Here is a 20,005-nt window from a genome sequence, read left to right on the forward strand (position 1 = left end):
AAATACCAGAAACTCCAGAAAAACCACTTGACATAATACATATTGACCTTTATTCAATTAACCATCGCCATGTCCTTACTATAATAGATAAGTTTTCTAAATTCGCTGCTGCAAACAGCCTTCCCAATAGAACTAGTTTAACAGTAACAAAATCATTACAAACTTTTCTCAGACAATACGGAATTCCTAAAAAATTAATTTGTGACCAAGGTTCGGAATTCTCGAGCAACATATTTAAGGACTTCTGTAGACAATATAATATAATTTTACATTCTACTTCCTTTCAACAAACAAGTAGTAATGGCCCAGTTGAAAGATTACACTCAACCATAACAGAAATATACCGAATAATTATGTCAAAACGAAGGGAACTCAGATTAGAACAGGATCATGAAGAAATATTATCTGAAGCATTAATCACATATAACAATGCTATTCATTCAGCAACTAATCTAACACCCTACGAGCTTTTCCACGGACGAACATATAAATTTGACAGAGACGTACAATATACTAACGAACACGATTACTTACGTAAACTTAATGAGTTCCAGGAAATCCTTTACCCTTCCATTAAGGAAAAATTGGAAAAGGACGTGCAAAATCGAATTGAAAAACTTAATCAAGACAGGCAGGAACCCGAAAACTTCGAAGTAGACGAAGACATTTTCAGAAAAGAATGTAGAAGAAATAAAATGACACCTAGATTCTCAAAACAAAAAGTCCAAAATAATAATAGAGTAACTATAATTACAACAAGAAATCAAAAAATTCATAAATCAAGATTAAAGACTAAAAAGAAAACATAATTATATATTTTTTTTAGATTTTCGTTAGCACTGACCCAACTGATTGAAATACAAAATATTAAACAGGACCAAGGGATAATACAATTGAATCTCGGACCAGCAAGAATCATCGAAAATTACAGCAATCTTATACACATAGTAAATTTAGATGACTATGAAAAAAATATTCAAGGAATTGCTCACGTATTAGACGTGTTTCAAAAACAAGGGAAATTAACGGACTCGGTAAAAATAACGAACCTTAAACTTAAAGAGCTGCAAAGTAAATTTACAACTCTCACGCCTTCCAAAAGGACAAAAAGAGGACTTATTAATGGACTGGGAACTGCAATAAAATTTATTACCGGAAATATGGACGCTCAAGACGCACATGAATTAAACGAACAAATAAAAAAATTAGAAACTAACAAACGAAATATCAAAATTACCCTTGAAAATCAACATAATCTAAATACAGAAATGATAGAACGGTTTAAAAATTTGACTTCCCATATTAACACAGAACAAATCAAAATAGAATCTTATTTAACAAAGTTATCACAAGAAACGTCAAACAGAATACAAAAGGAAGAAAACATCCTACACGAAATGCAGTATTTAGAACAAATAAACTACAACATAGATTTGCTTAATGACCACATAACCAATTTAGCTGAAGCTATAGTCTTAGCTAAATTAAATGTAATTTCTAAACTAATATTAAACCAAAACGAAATGAAATTCATTTATGATGTATTGAACCAGCAGTCTGTCGAGCTTATCTCAGACGAACATGCTTATGAGCTCCTTGGCCTACAGGCATATTACAACAATAGTAACATTATATTCAACGTAAGAATACCTGTCCTTTCTCAGAGTCAATTTCAATTCAGTCACATAATTCCCTTACCAATTAATAAAACAAAAATAATCGTAACTCAGCCATATATAGCCCATAATGAAGAAAGCGTTCAATACTTTGAAAAAGCATGTCCCAGGATAGAACAAACATTTTATTGCCAATCTTCATCGTATAATGGAAACATAAATCAATCATCGTGTATTGGGTCCCTGATCAATCACAAGCAAGCCAGATGCGTATTCAACGACGTTGGAGAAGCCGAAGGAATTATCGCACTTGAAGAGAATTATATTATACTTATCAATGTTAAGAATTTACTAATAAACTCTACTTGCAGTAAAAATACGCCTGAAGTAGAAGGAACTGCTGTTTTGCGTTACAAATCCTGTGACGTTTTCATCAATGGAATACGGTACTCGGACAACCACACTACGTTCTGGGAACATACACATATTGCCCCTCCTGCACTCACTCGAATAGATGAAGAATCAACTATTGAAACCCTAAATTTGAAGAAATTGGCGAATTTCTACTTTGAAAACAAGAAGGCAGTCCTTTTCCTTGAGAATGAGACCGAAGACAACATGAAGCTTACTTACCTAGCCATAGCAATCCTCGCTTCGTTAATGATGACGACATTTTGTGCTCTTGCAAGGATAACTCGCAAACACGTAACACCGAATATCATCGTTCCGGCCACATCTACTTCCAATTCTTTGTGGCCGTCACTCTCTTCTAAGGGGGGAGGAGTTACGTTGGCCACCCAACACACGCCAACATAAATATGCTGATGAGCATATTCACACGGCCATCCACCGGTCGTATCGTATGACAACTCCAAATTGCAAAACCAATAATATTCACACGGCTAAACGACACATGCCTACCACAAATACGCTGAATAGGCATTTCCCACATAACACATAATCATAAATGCAATTTACTACCATAGCTATAAGTCATATATTAACAAGAATTGTATTCATTCAATCAGAACCTTTGTAATAAACAACATAGATGGACAGTCGTCCAAAACAAATATATTTTTTTTTAATTCGGAACGGATCGGTATCCTAACTCGTGCAAACAACCTCTGTCCAGAATTTTATGACAGTAGAGGACCAATAGGCAAAAACCATATTTGGGTTTTGTTTTCTTAGATCGGGTTCGGTTTTTATGGCCTCATCTAAACATAGTTAAAGATCGAATTTTTAAAACAAATCGGGGTTGTATCTCTGAAACCAATACGAATCTTGTTTTGACATCTACAGCAAACTTCTAGATAAGAGCAAGAAGAAAATATTTGTAGGAATAGTGAACTCAAAAAACTGCACTTATTGCCTCAAATTTTATAATATATCTAAAAATTCTATAATTTGTGTATATTTCGCAGCGTATCTCCCAAAATGTTAAATTCTTCTTAATGTTACCTTTTGAGAAAAAATTCTTTGGAATGTAATACACAACTTTTCAGAACATTATATTGTTGTAAAATGCCTCTATCGCCTTGTTTATAGGAAATTTTTCAGCAACAATTTGGTAAATACTTCAATAATTCATTGAAATCCCCAACATGAGTATAAACAGCCTGTGTGAACATTGTTTGAAATAAGTTTTGTAAAAAGGAAATACACCTTAAACAACGTGAAATAACCATTTTAGAGTTTCAAAATGTTCTGAAGAATTGATGGTCACATTATTTGGAAAATTTTTAGAATTTTTACTTGTTTCAACTCCCAACAGTTTAGTTGTTACAGACCAGAATTTCAGACATTAGGTAAAATTTCTATATTTTAACGAGTTTGATGCGCTAAATGCAGCTTTTCCTACTTCATCTGTATATGACACATTAGTTCTACTACTTTAGGGCTACAATATTGCTGAAGACTGCAAAGCAAAATTCTTATTAGTTTCGGAGATAAAAGTGCGATCACTGGAAAAAAGGCTCATTTTAGGTCGGTTTAGATGAGGCCATAAAATCTAAACCCGATCTAAGAACACAAAACCCAATTAAGGTTTTTGTAGTCTCAATATGTACTTTCAGAAAATGTCCATTAGAAGTTGTTTGCATTTCCAGTGTTGCACAGTGTAATATGCCAAACAATTTTAAAAACAATCGAATTCAATGATTTTTAAAATTGTTTTTAGGCCATTTGTATGGAAAAATTTCGTCAGATTTGCATTAAAACAATCATTTTATCATATTCCCAACTCGATTATGTGGAGAAAACTTAACACTTCATTCATTTTTATCGTTTTTTATAAAATGCTCAAAAAATGTATTGTAAACAAACCCACTTGTTGCTTTTATTTTGAAGTTTTAGGAATTCATGAAAAACAAGGGTTCTGTAGATTTTTTTCATTTAAATCTACCTCTTTACTTATACCATGGTGTCCTATATTGAAATTCCACGGAGAATATGTTTGTCTTTGGCGTCCACTCTCTGAACGAAGGTGAAGTAACCCTAAAACGTATTTTTAATTTATGTGAGTTTGTATGTGAGTTTATTCAAAATTTCTACTATTTTGCAACGTTTTGCGGAAAAAACTTGCACTTCCCATTAAATACAATTGGAGAAAAATTGACATTTCTTAGATTTTTTGTCGTTTCTGTAATTTTTCGGTTCCCGTACTTTTTGAACAAATTTGCATGGAAAGCTTGTTTTGAACGTTTTCTCTTTTGTTATCTTTACCAATAAAAATTACGAATGAATGTATTTTGACAGCTAGTATGACGATCAGCTGTCCTTTAATGTAACACATTTATATTATGTTTTATTTTTGTTATTGAATAAAAAGTATTAAATACCAAAAAACACCATTTGTCCTTCTGCCCCACCCCCATGACAAAGGCACCCCATGGCGAAGTGTCGGCACTTTTAGACAATTTGAAAATTATTGAAAAATCTAAAAAATTTTTAATTTAATTTTTAATTTAAAAACAACAAAATTGAGATAAAGCTGCGTCAGATTACAATAATAGCATAAAAACAACAAATAAAATTAATAATGCCATACAAATTTTATTAAAAATAGAATTCAAAAAAACTTGAACGGTGTTTAAAAATAAAGCACTTACAAAAAAATGTGGCGAAAGTGCTCCATGCTACCATAAATGGTTATAATTTTGTTATTAATTTTTTTGAGAATTTATAAAATCGCCATCGAAATGAGACATTAACCAACGTACTCTAAAATTGTCATTTAAAATACTTCTTCCTTAAATATCAATATTACTCGTATACAAGAAAGAAACACCTTTTCTATTGGATAATCAAAAATGATTCTAAAATTTACAAAAAAAAAACTGATTCTAACAGTTAATTAATATAGGCACTTTGAAATTAGGTACAAAAATCATAATACTAAAATAAGATACTTTTAGCATAATATTCGATTTTAACTTCATATTATAGTCAAAATTCAAATGTCAAATTTCTCACATTTATTCCCATCCCCTACATTTTTCATAATATGAATATATTGACATTCCATGCAAATTATTCGGATTTCTAATTTTGTTATTTTTCTCTTTCGAGACGAGCTAATTCATCAGAAGTTTTTGTTAATGAAAAATAATGTCAGCGAAATTGTCATCACAAACTACTTCCCTACATGTTTCACACTATTCTTCAGTAGTTGTCTTATAACGGTATAAAATATATTTTTGACTAGCAGACCCCGGTCCGCGTTCCTGACCCGTCGTAATGAGTTTTAAAGACAACTTTTTATGGACTTTATGCTTGACAATTCAAGAATAGGTATTTTCTACCTCAGTTCTTCGGTCCATTGTCAAGCCGAGGAGGATTTTAAATTTACCAACAGATTTTTGTCTGTGACCTTTATTTTCTCTTACCGACTGTCGGATTTTTTTCGCCCATTGATGCTGTTTAGGATTTATTATCGTCCACGTCCCCTGCCTTTATTCTAAAGCGATCTGTTTATAAAAGTTAAAAAAAAAATGGTTAAATCGAATTCTCCTGCTTATTGAACCTTATATTATGGACAACTATACTCCTGATGTCAATGAATTTATTGAAGGCAATTTCGAGTTCAGATGTGTATCACATAATGAAACTCTACAATGTTTTTTGTCAGTTAAATCTAATGCTATTGGCCCTGATAATGTTGATCCAAAATTTATTAAAATTATACTTCCTTATCTCCTCCCCATTTTTACCCATCTTTTTAATGCAATTTTGACTTCTAGTGTATATCCGGAAATTTGGAAACATGCAAAAATAATCCCTATCCCGAAATCTAATAGGGAATATCGTCCAATTTCCATATTGTGTTATCTTTCCAAGGTTTTTGAGAAAATTGTACATACTCAAATGCAGAATATCTGCAGAGGGAATCTCTGATTTCTGATAGGCAATCTGGTTTCCGTGCGAATTATAGTTGTGTGAGTGCGTTAGTAGAAATTTCGGAATCAATAAGAAGCAAAATCGATGGTAATAGTGTCAGTTTACTTGTTCTACTAGACCACTCCAAGGCTTTCGACTCAGTCGACCATACACACTTATGCATGAAGCTAAGAAGATTTTTTAATTTCTCCAACTCAGCTATACATCTTATCAGATCATATCTCAGTAATCGTATGCAGTCTGTGCATGTTGGAAATTCAGTATCAGAGTCACTGGTAATTCCGAAAGGAGTTCCACAGGGCTCTATAATTGGACCGCTTTATACTCGAACGATCTTCCAAATCAGGTATCCAGCAGCCAGATTATGATGTATGCAGATGACGTTCAGTTAACTATCAGCGGAACAGTTGATAATATGAGTGAATGTGTTAACAAAATGAACCAAGATCTTGCGAAAATTTATAATTGGGCAGCAGCAAATGGTTTGGTACTGAATCCACAAAAATCTAAATGTTTGGTTATCCACAAAAATATGAAGTTCAATATTGGTGACTTGAGAATCGTTATAAACCATCAAAAAATTGATATTGTTTCCCACGCCAAAAATTTGGGCGTGATTTTTAACAAATCATTAACTTGGCCTAATCATGTTAATGCCGTAACCGGAAAAACATTTGCAAAACTGCGTGCGTTATGGATAACGCACTCTTTCACACCCATCAAAATACGCATTTTGTTGGCAAAAACATTCTTGATTCCTGGTTTAATGTATGGATGTGAACTTTTTGCCAATTGTGACACATTATCCAAACGCAAATTGAACGTAGAATTTAACAATATTATACGGTATGTGTATGGGGTAAAAAGAACTGAGCATATTTTTCAATTTTCCCGTTCCCTTTATGGTTGCAGTTTCGATACTCTACTCAATTTTAGATCTTTACTATTTTTACATAAAATCGTTGTGACACAAAAACCGAATTATCTTTACGATAGACTGAGATTTACTCGATCAAGAAGAGGCAAGAAAATGGTTCCATTCAGACGAAGAAGTCTAGTTTCTGAAAGGCAGTTTTTTATCAGTACCATACGTCTTTGGAATACCCTACCTAACAACATTCAAGTCATCAGCAACGCGTTCGTTTTTAAGAAAAGGCTTTTCACTTTTCTTAGTAATTAAATTTTTAATAATTTTCAATAATTTTTAATGATATCACTGTCAGTACTATTAATAATTTCAATAATTTTTTTTCATTATTTCATTATTATTTATTACCTTTATGTTTAGTTGTTTTTCGCTATACTTATATTTTAATTTTTCAATATTTTTCCATTTTATAATTTTTTCAATACCTTAAAAAGGACTTTAACTTAATATTATAAACCTGCACTGTAATTATAAGAATTATATCTTGTTGTGTAGGTATTATCAAATTAAATAAATAAAATAAATAAAAATTGAACCGCACCATTTAAGGAAATTTGTAAATACTTATCGTCACCATAAATGCCCGAAGACGTAACCCACAAAACCAAAACTTTACACTAGAAGCAAAAAACGTTATAAAATTAAAAAACTGTTTTATGGAATATTAATCTTATGAAGGCGAGTATATGGGATATTATCGATCATATACCAAGGGGAATAAGTAGTGAAGCCAAAATCGTGAAGTGCTTAGTTTTGGGATCCTCCATTACAACAAAATCTGCAATATTATCCCATTTTCCGAAATGCCATTTCTTGAATAGGATCGTTGTTTCTGAACGTAGATGCCAGAGCATGTATTTTAGCTTTATGTATCAGATTGCGTCAGAAAACGAATTTCGATTTTCATGTCGGTTACGTCTTCGGGCATTTATGGTGACGATATATCGTTTTTCTTGATCGGGGGCGCAATCACCGTTGTCTCGAAAATTAATTTAGCAAATATAGCAATTATAAAACAATAAGCCCCCTAAATTCGTCTACAAAAATATAGCATTTTGGACCACGAGATATTCCTGAACATATTCTGAAACTTGCATGAAATTAGGTCCAGTAGGTTTGGAAAAATAATGTATTGAAAAGAGTGGGCGTTGTCATCAGTTTTCAAGATATAACATATTTAAAAAAGTGGGCGTGGTCCGGTATTTTGGCTCCAAATATGTACCTAGGGCACACATAACCCCATTGCCTCCCAAAATTTATGCTGAAACCGATATTGTCATAAGTTTGGCTTATACATATAGCGTTTAAAAGAAAGGCGTTGGGGATTGTACCCCACCTCCCCCGAAATTCATAAATTCTTTAGGCCCAAAAGAAGTACTACATTGTAGATTAACCCGTAAATTTTTAAACCGATACATGCGTAATTTTTGCAGATATTGTGTTTTTTAAAATATCGGAATACATTCACTCCGGAATACATTCACTGACAATTGAAATAAAAATTGTAAAAAGTGGGGACGGTAAAATGTTTTTTCATAAAAAACATAATTTGGGTTATGACGGCATTTGATTTTTATTCATAAAGATATGACTTTTTTTAAATATGACAAGGGGCAGTACCCCGCCGACTTCGAAATTCAAGAAAATATGCATCCTATTTACGCCGGAGGCCATCCCTGTAAATTCCCTGAAAATTTCAGGAACATCGGTTCTGTAGTTTTGAAAAGGGGGGTGGCCAAGTTTTCGGTTCCTAAAAAAGTGGGTAAGGTCGGAAATTAAAAAAGTGGGTGAAAAAGTGGGTGTGCTCAATTTTTCTTTGCATAAAAACCTGAACGGTTTAGATCTTCCTTACGGGTGATAGATCTTCCTTAAACGCACAATTTCCCTTTAACGGAGCTCTAGCACTTGTAGTTTTAGACGCGTAGGCGTCCCATGTTACCATATATAATCGATATAACCATGTTCGTCTGTCCGTCCGTCCCTCTGTTGAAATCGAGATATATATTCCAATGTTTAAGATAGAGCTTTATAATTCGGTACAGAAGTTTATATTACCCCTAGGATGTTCGGTGTTGAAAATGCGCTATATCGGTATACGTTTTAATATACCCCCATAGAACGGTACCTCCTGATTTTCGGTATTTTGAAGATTTCTGTCGTATTAACTTACCAAAATGGCTGAAATTCGGTAATTAGTTTTCTTTGAGGTTACAAAACTTTCCCCCAGAAATTTGTCAGTATAGGTCTATGGTTTTATATAGCCCGATTTTTCATATTTTAAAGGCTTTATGTTACACATTATGTTACCGAAATGGCTGAAATGTGGTAATTGGTGTTCTTTGGAGCTACAAAACTTTCGTCCACAAAATATAGGTCCACTTTTTGATGTTGTCCCCATAGGTACCTCCCGACCAAAATTTTGGAAGTTCATGTTAGTGAAAATTTTGTATTTCACAATGATGTAATCATTGTTTTAGACTTTTATTACTGACGAAGTGATTTTCATTATTATTTTTTTTATTAAATTCCGTAAGACTTCTTAATCCATTTCCCTTGTTTTTAGAGCACTTTACATAATAAATCAAATTTAATATATGTCCAATACAATGAATCTTTTAATAATCGCATATATTTTTGGGCGTATCATTTATCAAGTTGGATACCCTTGTCACAGTACTTCAGAAATAGGCTAAACTCACAAATAGAGTATACATATATAAGTACCATTCAATTCAGTGATATCACTTTGTTAAAACCAACGCTTAATGGCATAAAGAGAATACAATCGGAAAACCATAAAAATAGAGAAAGAAAGAGTTTTTTGAGTTTGATGCCATTCTGGTTCTTTAATTAGAAAATTAATAAAAAAAATAAATATCCAGAATGACTTCAAGCTAAAAAAACTTTTTTTCTTAAATTGAATGAAAAGATCGCATAAAACAAAGAATCAAACTATAGTGTATTTTATACCCTCCACCATTGAAATAATCATTTTTGACCCTATAAACTATATATTTTCTTGATCAGGGTAAAATTCTGAGTCGATCTATACACGTCCGCCCGTCCGTCTGTGGTAATCACACTAGCATCCACAAAAATGGAGAGAGGACGCTGAAATTTTGGAAAGATGCGGCTTTGTTTGCAGGCAGGTCAAGTTCGATGATGGACTATATCGCTCCACGTTTTTGTATAGCCCCCATATAACGGTACCGCCCGATTTCAGGTATTTTGACGTTTTTAGTCACATTTTCGAACAGAATCAGCAATAATTTGACATTTAGGATTTCTAGTGATCAACGAACTTATATTCCAAAAATTATGGGCACAGTTCCATGTTTTGGTATAGCCCCCATATAACTATACCTCCCGATTTTCGGTATTTTGAAGGGTTTTGGTACAATTTTTAACCGAACTAGCTGTAATTTGACATTTTAGGTTCACTTTGGTCACGAAACTTCATCACCAAAACTCGAACTAACTCCCAATTTTCGGTACTTTGAGGGTTTTAGCTACAATTTTTAACCGAACTAGCTGTAATTTGACATTTGATGGTTTGGTATAGTTTCCTATAACGGTACCTCTAGATTTTCAGTATTTTGAGGGACTTAGCTACATTGTTTGACGGAACTACTCTGCAGTTTTAAAACTTTTCCAATGTTCCAGTATTCATGTAAGATAACTTGAGTGACAGGATAAGCAAAGTTGTCACTGAAGACAACTGTGATGACTAAACTCCCCACTTTTCGTTGATGACAAGACAATGCCATTTATGTTATCGTGTCTCATGTTTTTATTTTTGATAAATTATAAAATATATTATGTCTACAAATAAATTAAAATAATTATACTTAATTGCCACATGTCCTGCATGTTACCACTTTCTTCCAACTTTACCACGCCTCACTTTTTCCCCAGCCGATCTCCCTCACTTTGTGGATTCTTTAAAAAAAGATTTTAAATGACTGTTGTAAATGACCACTAATATATTCCATGTCTTCAACCTAAATACACGAATTTAAAGAATAACTACAATAATTTTTAACGTTATTTACTCTACTTATTCTTACTTACCGTTTTAAGTTAATCCATTTTGTATGAATAATAATTGTATAAATAGCGACGCGGTTTCCGATTTTATGATTTTATAATATTAAATTTATTACAAATACAAAATTTCATATTTTTATAAAAAAATGTCAATATATGAACATGTTTTAATGGTTCACCAGGATAGAACCAACCTAAGAATTTACACAATCCTTTGTCAGATGTGGCAAATTTTTACAAATATCTATTTATAACCATAATTAAAGGCCGTGAGTGTTGATTGCCAACAAATATTGTGCAGAAATTCGTATTAGGGTCTTGAAATTTGATGAAAATCGATGCGTAGAGCTCCAAAAAATATTCTTATGAAGAAATTGGTAGAAACAATTTATAAAGTCTAAATTTTATACTGAATTATGTTCAAAATTTTCATGATTACAATAAAATTACAAAGAAGTCATATTTTATAGGTCTATAAGTCCGAAACAGAGGAAAAATGCTAAAGATAGCTCAAAATTCTACATTTCCAATCCAAAAATTTATATTTTTTGTCAGGAAATTGAATGCAAATCCCACCGCCGAACGCTTCATGTCACCATCAAGTCCTTTCAATTTCAAAAGGTTCTATGACATTTTATTTGAAGAAACAACTTAGTAATAGGGGAAGGCAGACGTTAATTTTTTCGAACGCAAAGGGTTTAATTTTGATGGTTATGATCAGGGACGTACGCAGGGGGGTGGGGGAAGGCACTGGGGGCCCGGGCCCCACCCCGAAATGGTTTGGTCGACTACAATTTTTTGAGCTACTTTAACAAATTAATACGTTTTTTCTCTAAATAATAAAAATAATAAAAATTATTTTTGGAATTTTGAAAAGAAAACTTAGATTGTTCTGAATGTTATGTACTAAAAATTTACTTTATGAAGAAGTTGTCTAAGAAATATTTAAAATTTTTTTGTTTGAATACTATTTTTGAGAAAAACTTCCAGTAAAATCTGAATTACTTCCATATCTCATGTTATTTTATAATAAAATAATATAGGCTCGAGGAATTCTGTAATGCATATAAAGGTCTTGAGGCCTTAAACTTATTCTGTATTCAAAAAATGACGTGTTTACACGCAGAGAAAAAATATTTTTTTAACTGGTGGTGGGCAAAATTTTATTTTGGCTGGCACCAAATAATTTTTGTGGAGCACATGTTATTTTAAAGGCGATAATGTATATTGCCAATTTTGATTCTGTTCACCATATAAAACAACAACAAATCACAAAATCTTGACATATGGTAATATTTTCATAATTATCTGATGGTGAATCCAACCACAATCTGCTTAACTTTCTCAGTTTGACATATGAAGTGTCAAAAACAGCAGCTGTTCACTGCCAAAAGCAAATGTTCTCTCATTAGTTGTTCTGTCGCTGAGTAAGAAGGTTGTAAATTTTGTTTAATTTTCAATTAAATGAATGGAATAAAATTAGTAAAAACAGCATTCCAAACAAAGAAGGAAATAGTTCGAGTATTTGTTGACGGAAATAATGACTACAATTTATTTGCGAATGAAGATATAAAAATGTGTAGAAAGAAAAATCGGAAAGTGGCAAAAATGTACCACTGATTGAGTTGTGTTTCATTTTTTTGGTAACAAACACTTCTCGACTAAAAAGAATCTCCGAATGTTTCGTGCAAATTTTGTGCATTATTTCATTTTGTCAATCTCCCCACATTTAACAATTAATAGAAATCGTATGCAAGTTATCGAAATAACAAGGAAAAAAATGTATATATGTATAACATAAACATCTGATGTTGTTGTTGTTTCATAATGTTCTCCAACATAAACATGTCTTCGGTATAAGTATGGAACAAACGGAGAGACAACAGAGAGAACTGCATAGTGTTTGTTAATGTTATAAAGTATAAGTGTATTCTATATTATACTTATTTATTCTATTATATCCAAATTGTTCTTAAACAAATAAAACTTTTATTTAAAATATATTGAAAAATCTTTTAATGGGCAATTAATCACAAAGGTACAGTATAATTCCAATAAAAATACTACTTATTACAGGCAACCACAACATGTTTTCGGCGGCTACCACGCCATTTTCAAATATTTCAAAAATTGTATTATTAAAATATGATTGAGGTTACCATATATCTATAATATATATTTTTGTTTCAAAATATGGTGGCATGAATCATATTTTTTCTCTGCGTGTAGTATTGTGCGGATTGGAAGTGCATGAAATAACTATTTACTGGACAAAATGTAAGATATATCAAGTGTTTTCCGTGGAGTATATCTCTAAGACCAATTAGAAAATTGTTTTACTACCTTAATTTCTTTATTATTTATTTAATGGAGAACAAAATATTATTGTGCTTCATAAAGTTCTAATATCTGCTACAAGTAGCATACCCACCACAATTTTTTTCCTATCATTAACAAAGTTGTAGTTGAAACGAAATTAATGCTCAAAAATTGGTTAAATTGTATTAAAATCTGCTGTAATTTCGACCTTTAGGCCAATGATAAAAATGTACCTCATCGAAATAATGGCCTTTGGCTTCTCATATGTTTCGACAAAAGCCGCTTAAAATAATTGGCGTCGATTTAGCCCAGTTCGGCGTCTGTCTGGCTCGAGCGCATAACAACTCTCAAACGGATCAACCGAACAAACAAATCAACCGACATATCGGTCCACTCCTTTTTTCCCACAAGACTACAAAATGTTTCGCTAAAATGGTGCGCACAATAACTCTCGAAGGTCCAAATCGATTACTTCGAGACATAGATTACCTACGGATATGGATTATATCGGTTCACTTCTTCAGGTACCTCCCACTCAAAATGTCAATATCCGATTTCACCGAAACTTTGAACATCCTAAAATTACTTCCGGACGTACATATGTATATCAAGTACCAAGAAGGTCTATATGCGACAACATCTTCGGATACCTCCCCAAATTTCAACATAAGTACAATATAAGGGCTGTTCGAGAATCCATTGGACATTTTGAACAACGCTACTGCTTGCGGTCTTGTTTACAGCGATATTCTATTATATCTTATGGGTAAGTCCATGCTTCTTGACATAACGGTTCAAAAGCTCTAAATCTTACCATGACCAACTAAAATGACGGCTTGACACCATAATTATCAAAAGGAATGACTTCGAAAATTAGGCCCACTTCCAAAATGGACCATTCCTTCAGGTATCTTCTCCACAAAAGTGCAAAACTTTTGCGCTCTTATTGAAGTCAAATTTATGAGCTCAGCATAAACATTTATTCGCAACGCCCACAACGTTAAGTATTATACCCAAATGTTTCGATATTTTGTCGGCAAGTTTATACGTCCAAAAAAGGCCATGAAATTCTGAAACTCCCTGACTACACAATTTTAGGACAAAGATTTTGGTTATGAAGCCCGTATTCGATCTTTCTATAGATTAAAGTCTCAACTCACACAGGCTGAGGGTATATCTACGTCGGCAAACCCGACTGATACTTTTTAACTTGTTTTCGAGAAAACAAAAGATATGAATTTTCATATGTTCGCCTCCGCTGTGCCGACAGAAGTCATAGTCCTTGGAAAGTTTTAAATGTCGTCGAGTTCATAAACAATTAAATCGTACAATTAAGATTGAAAAAAGGCGGAACAACAACCATTGGGATATCAGTTGATGCAGTTTTTCGGCGTAACCTATTTTGTCAGGACTTAGCTAAAATTTTGCCGAGACCTAATTTGGATTTCGTAGTCTCAAACAGTGCTGCGAGTAGAATTCGGAAACTATGAGTTGTAGTTGGTATCGCCCGACTCCTGTTTTTTCCTAAATGGCTGTTCTAGAACCTGCAAGAATCTACACATTTTTAGTAGTAAAAATACTGGAACAGACCATAAATGTAATTTTCTGAATTTTTTAGTTGTCTTACATGGACTCTATCACTTCTGGTAAAATAGTAAAGTTTTGGTGTTTTTATGACAAAAAAGAATATTATTTTCTTACAATACACGATGGGGCCAATAGCAGGTTTTCGAGGCAAAAAGTCAATTTTTGAAGTGAACAATTTGAAAAAAATAATAACCGATTTCGATTGCCAACACTCTGAATCACTAAAAATAAGAAAATAAATCAATCTGGTAACATCACATAGCGACATACTGATCTGGCAATGGTGACATATTTTCTTATGCATAATTTTCCGACATTCATTATAAATAAGTAGTGAAAGCATTTTAGGCGCCAAAAAGAACATTTCAACATTTTTAAATTTTTTAAACATGGAAAGCTCTGCAATGGGTATGTAAAATAAGATAGTGTTAACAAATAATAAAAATGTTATGTGTGGTAAATGTATTTTTGAGTTAAGATGTTATGTCTTTTTTGGAGTATTTTGCTTTGTTATCCATGTGTTCTCTGGAGTATAACTTTTGAGATCTAGGTAGATCTAGGATATTATATATATGTGGTGAAAGGTATTAATGTGTACTATTATTTTGTGAAAAAAATTAGCTGCGCCTATCTGCGCCTTTTCATAAAAATCTGATTTCAGATGTCGTAATACTTAAAAATATGGACACTTTTATGTTTTGGTTGGCGAATAATCGGAAACCCATTAATGTTACCAATTGGATTTCGGAAAAATTTAATGGACGTATATAAAAATAATAATAATATATAATTTCAAAGATATCGCAAACTTTGGCTTTTTTGGCGGAATCTTAGCCGATTTTTACCAAATTTGGAACTTTTTTTTATTAACTTATAACAAAGCACGGACAAAACCATGAAATTTGAACATATGTATATAGGGGAGCTATTTCTATATCTGAACCGATTTCAATATAACTTGACAAACTTATTTGTAGTCCGAATTCCGTAAAATTTTCCAAATTTTATTGTAATTTGATGGAATTTGCATGCTTGGTCAATCATTTTCCTGAAATCGGGCGAACATATATATGGGAGCTATATCCAATTCTGAACCGATTTCGATATGATTTGCCAAAAATGTTTCTAGACCGAAATCCGTCACACATTTCAAATTTCATCAAGATTGGACATACATAGCGGGATTGGTGCACCAAATACCTAAAATCGGGCGAAAATATATATGGGAGCAATATCAAAATCTGAACCGATTTCAATATAACTTGGCAAACTTATTTGTAGTCCTAATTCCGTGGTATTTTCCAAATCGCATAAAAATTGGTCAGAATTTGCGTGTTTGGTCCTTCAATTGCTTGAAATCGGGCGAACATATATACGGCAGGTATATGTATATATGAACCGATATGAACCAAATTTGGCGTATTAGTTTCTAAGCCCATTATAAACATCTGTACAAAATTTGGAAGGTCTAGCTTGCCCCAGTGATTTGTTGCCTCGAAAACCTGTCATTGGCCCAATAGTTCGGTACAAGTCCAATCTGCACTCGCGGATATTGACATTAATAGGGTTTTTAGATAAATCTTCTTATCAGAATCAGTCCTCGAGTTAAAAATGTGTTCAATTGATAACTTAATAAGGCAAAAATAAGACAAAACTTGTTTAATGGGACTGAAGTTAATGTGTGATACTGAAAATCTTTGAAATAGAATCGAAAATGCCAAATAAGAGCTACTGTGGTTAAAAATTCTGGGATACATTAAAACGTAAACCTACATGGGTAATATTCATTTGAAAGATTTTTTAGTTATTGCATCAATTCTGTTGGAGAATTTGGTTAAAAACTTCAAAATACCAGGCGGAATTTTTGTATGGGGACTATACTGAACGTGTTCTGATATGGTTCATTTCAATTTCAAACATCCAAAGACAAATTTATTATAATCTGTTCCAAATTTCAAAGTTATATCTAAAATATTGTAAATTTTCTCTATTGAAATTATATACTTTGTGTCAATATTTCATATAAAATCAACAAAAAACCCTTTAAAATAGCTTTATGTAACGCTACACAAAATTTTTAATTTCATAATTTTTGGTCAAGGTGTGTCCCCCCCCCCCCCCCCCCCCCCCCCCCGAAATAAAATCCTGCGTACGTCCCTGGTTATGATGTTCGCACATGATTAGCTCATGGTATAAGAACCAAAAAAAATTTTCTAATCCGTTATTACACAAAAAAGAGCGCCTATGTTTCTGTGCTTATCATGTCCTGCGATTTCATCTAAATCAAACCACTTGATGTCGACATGAAGCATTTGGCGGTGGGATTTTCTTTATTTTTTGGACCTGTAGATGTCCATACCCAACGAAAACTTCATAAGAATATTTCAAATTTCAAGACCCTAATACAAATTTTTGCACAATATTTGTTGGCAATCAACACTCACGACCTTTAATTTAAATTATAAATAGCTATTTGTAAAAGTTTGCCACATCTGACAAAGGATTTGTGTATATTCTTAGGTTGGTTCTATCCTGGTGAACCATTAAAACATGCTTATATTTTGACATTTTTTCATAAAGCGAATAAAAAGTACCGTTATAACGCATATGTGAAACATGTTAGGTATTGAAAATATCTGATACTATATACTCTACATGTCCACAAAAATAAAGTTTACAGTTCCTCTCCTATCGTCAGATATAACGGTATTTGTATGCACATATCGGTTGGTTCTATTCAGATGAACCGAAGTGTAATTGTTCTTACTTAACTTCTTTGGATAAAGCACACTGTTTAATCATTGACGTGAGTTCAGAATTTGATGATTCTATTATCTTACATTTATTACAAAATGTAAATTTTATATTCGAATCAATATGTGAACAATCATTTCATAGCACGCTTTTTTGAACATTTTTGGGTTTTTTGCAACGACACATTGCAAGACATCGTCATGCACCTTGCCGTACATGACAATTTATAACATTTCATCAACGATTCGTTGACGAAAGTGTCATCAACGATTCGATTTTCTATTGGGGCGTCTTTTGAGCATTTTTTGGGTTTGTTGCAGAGACACAATGCAAGACATGGTTATGCAAGTTGTCGTACACGTCAATTTCATAGATTTCGTCAACGAATCTTCCACGAAAATGTCATCAACGATTCGATTTTCTATTGGGAAAATAAGGTATTATTTTAATTTCCAAAATGAGCGTAGGTTAACAAATTGTAATAATGTCAGTGAGAGAACATTAGTAAAAGGTGATTTAGTAAATGTTATTACTCCCGACACATCCAATATATCGCTTAGTTATTAATGATATCCAATCCTAATATAAGCGATTTATCTCTTCATTTATATATGTATTTCGACCAATAGAAGCTACATACATTTTCAACAAACATTCACCTCCCAGATAGGTATCTTCCAACAGTCGTTTTTGTAGTGCCCGTTCGTTTTTATACCCTCCACCATAGTATGGAGGACATATTAAGTTTGTTTTTCCGTTTGTAACACCGACACACAGTGGTTCCGCTTCTTTGTAAAAGTGGACAAAAAAAGAAGGAGTTGACCTAGGTTGATGCATTTTTGTACAAGTACTTATAAGGGCATAGGAATGAAAAATTTTCAACTTTGGTCCATATCGGTTCAGATTTGGATATGGTCACTATATATATCATTCCCAGATTTTGCTATAACTCGGTCAATTTTAATCGAATAGCCTTCAAATTTAATATGTGATATTTCAAACAAAAGTTAGATTTGTGAAATGTTACGTATGGTCTGTACTACTATATGCAGCCGAGACATGGACAATTAAAGCCAAAGATAAAAAAAAACTAGAAGCATTTGAACTATGGATCTATAGAAGAATCTTAAAAATACCCTGGACCGATCGAGTAACTAACAATGAAGTTTTAAGAAGAATGAACGTGGATCGACAATTGATTAAAACGATAAAAAAACAGGAAAATCTCATATTTCGGCCACATAATGAGAAATGATAAATACCAACTTATCCAAACAATTCTCAAAGGGAAAATTGAAGGAAGACCCAGTAGAGGAAGAAGAGAACTCTCCTGGCTTAAAAATATTCAAGATTGGACTGGCTACGATGACGAAAGGAACTTGTTTAGGGCGGCCAAAAATAGAGAACTGCCGACAATATAAACAACAAAAATATATATAAGAAAATATTTATATATTCTGAAATGTAATATAATTATTGTAAAACGATTTGATGTATGATCGCTTATATCCGAACACCGGATGGGCAAATAAAAGAAGAAGAAGATATTTCATGGGCACCTGATCAGTTTTTGACAAAATCGGATCAGATTTGGATATTCCCAGATTTTGCTATAAATCGGCAAAACCTAGGTGAATAGCCTTTAAATTTTACAGGCGATATTTTCTTAGATCCATGTTCAATTTTACCAATTAAAAAAATCGGTTCAGATTTGGATGTAGTCCCTATATAACGGTACTTTTGTTTTTAATATTCCATCTTTAATAACCCTTAGTTGTCACATAGTTGTTTTGAATATGAAATTAATTTAAATGAAACTATTTTCATGCTTGTATTAACGGTTTTCTATCTCGATTTATTTGACGTGAAATGTCTCAAAACATCAATCAAGAAAGAGCCATTATTATGGTAACGTAAAGTTTTTTTTTTCACGAAAAGGAATTTTATTGACCACTCTTTAATTCCCAATTCAAAAGTATAAAATTAAAACGTTTGTAGGCTGAATTTATCAATATAATCACTCCTATCAAAATAGTGGCATTAAAAATATCGGCAATATTATTTCAGATTCGAGATTTTTAAAGTCTTTTCAACATTGTACTAACAAAAATGACACGGGGCAGTCAAATAAAGTGCATTTGTAAACTGCGACAAAATCAGGAAACTTGCATTTTCCGTACAAACTGTTTATGATAATGTTGATGTGTCTCAAAGAATCGGATTTTGTCGGATGTAATTTTTGCATAATTTTATTCGAAAGGGATGTCGTTTTATGTACCAAATGGCCGAAGCTGCAATTTGCTGCAATTTTTAGATACACTTCATGAATGAAGCGAATTTCGTGAGTTATGTA

This window comes from Musca autumnalis, unplaced genomic scaffold (assembly GCF_047663935.1).
Source record: "Musca autumnalis isolate F117 unplaced genomic scaffold, ASM4766393v1 scaffold_5, whole genome shotgun sequence".
NCBI lineage: Eukaryota > Metazoa > Arthropoda > Insecta > Diptera > Muscidae > Musca > Musca autumnalis.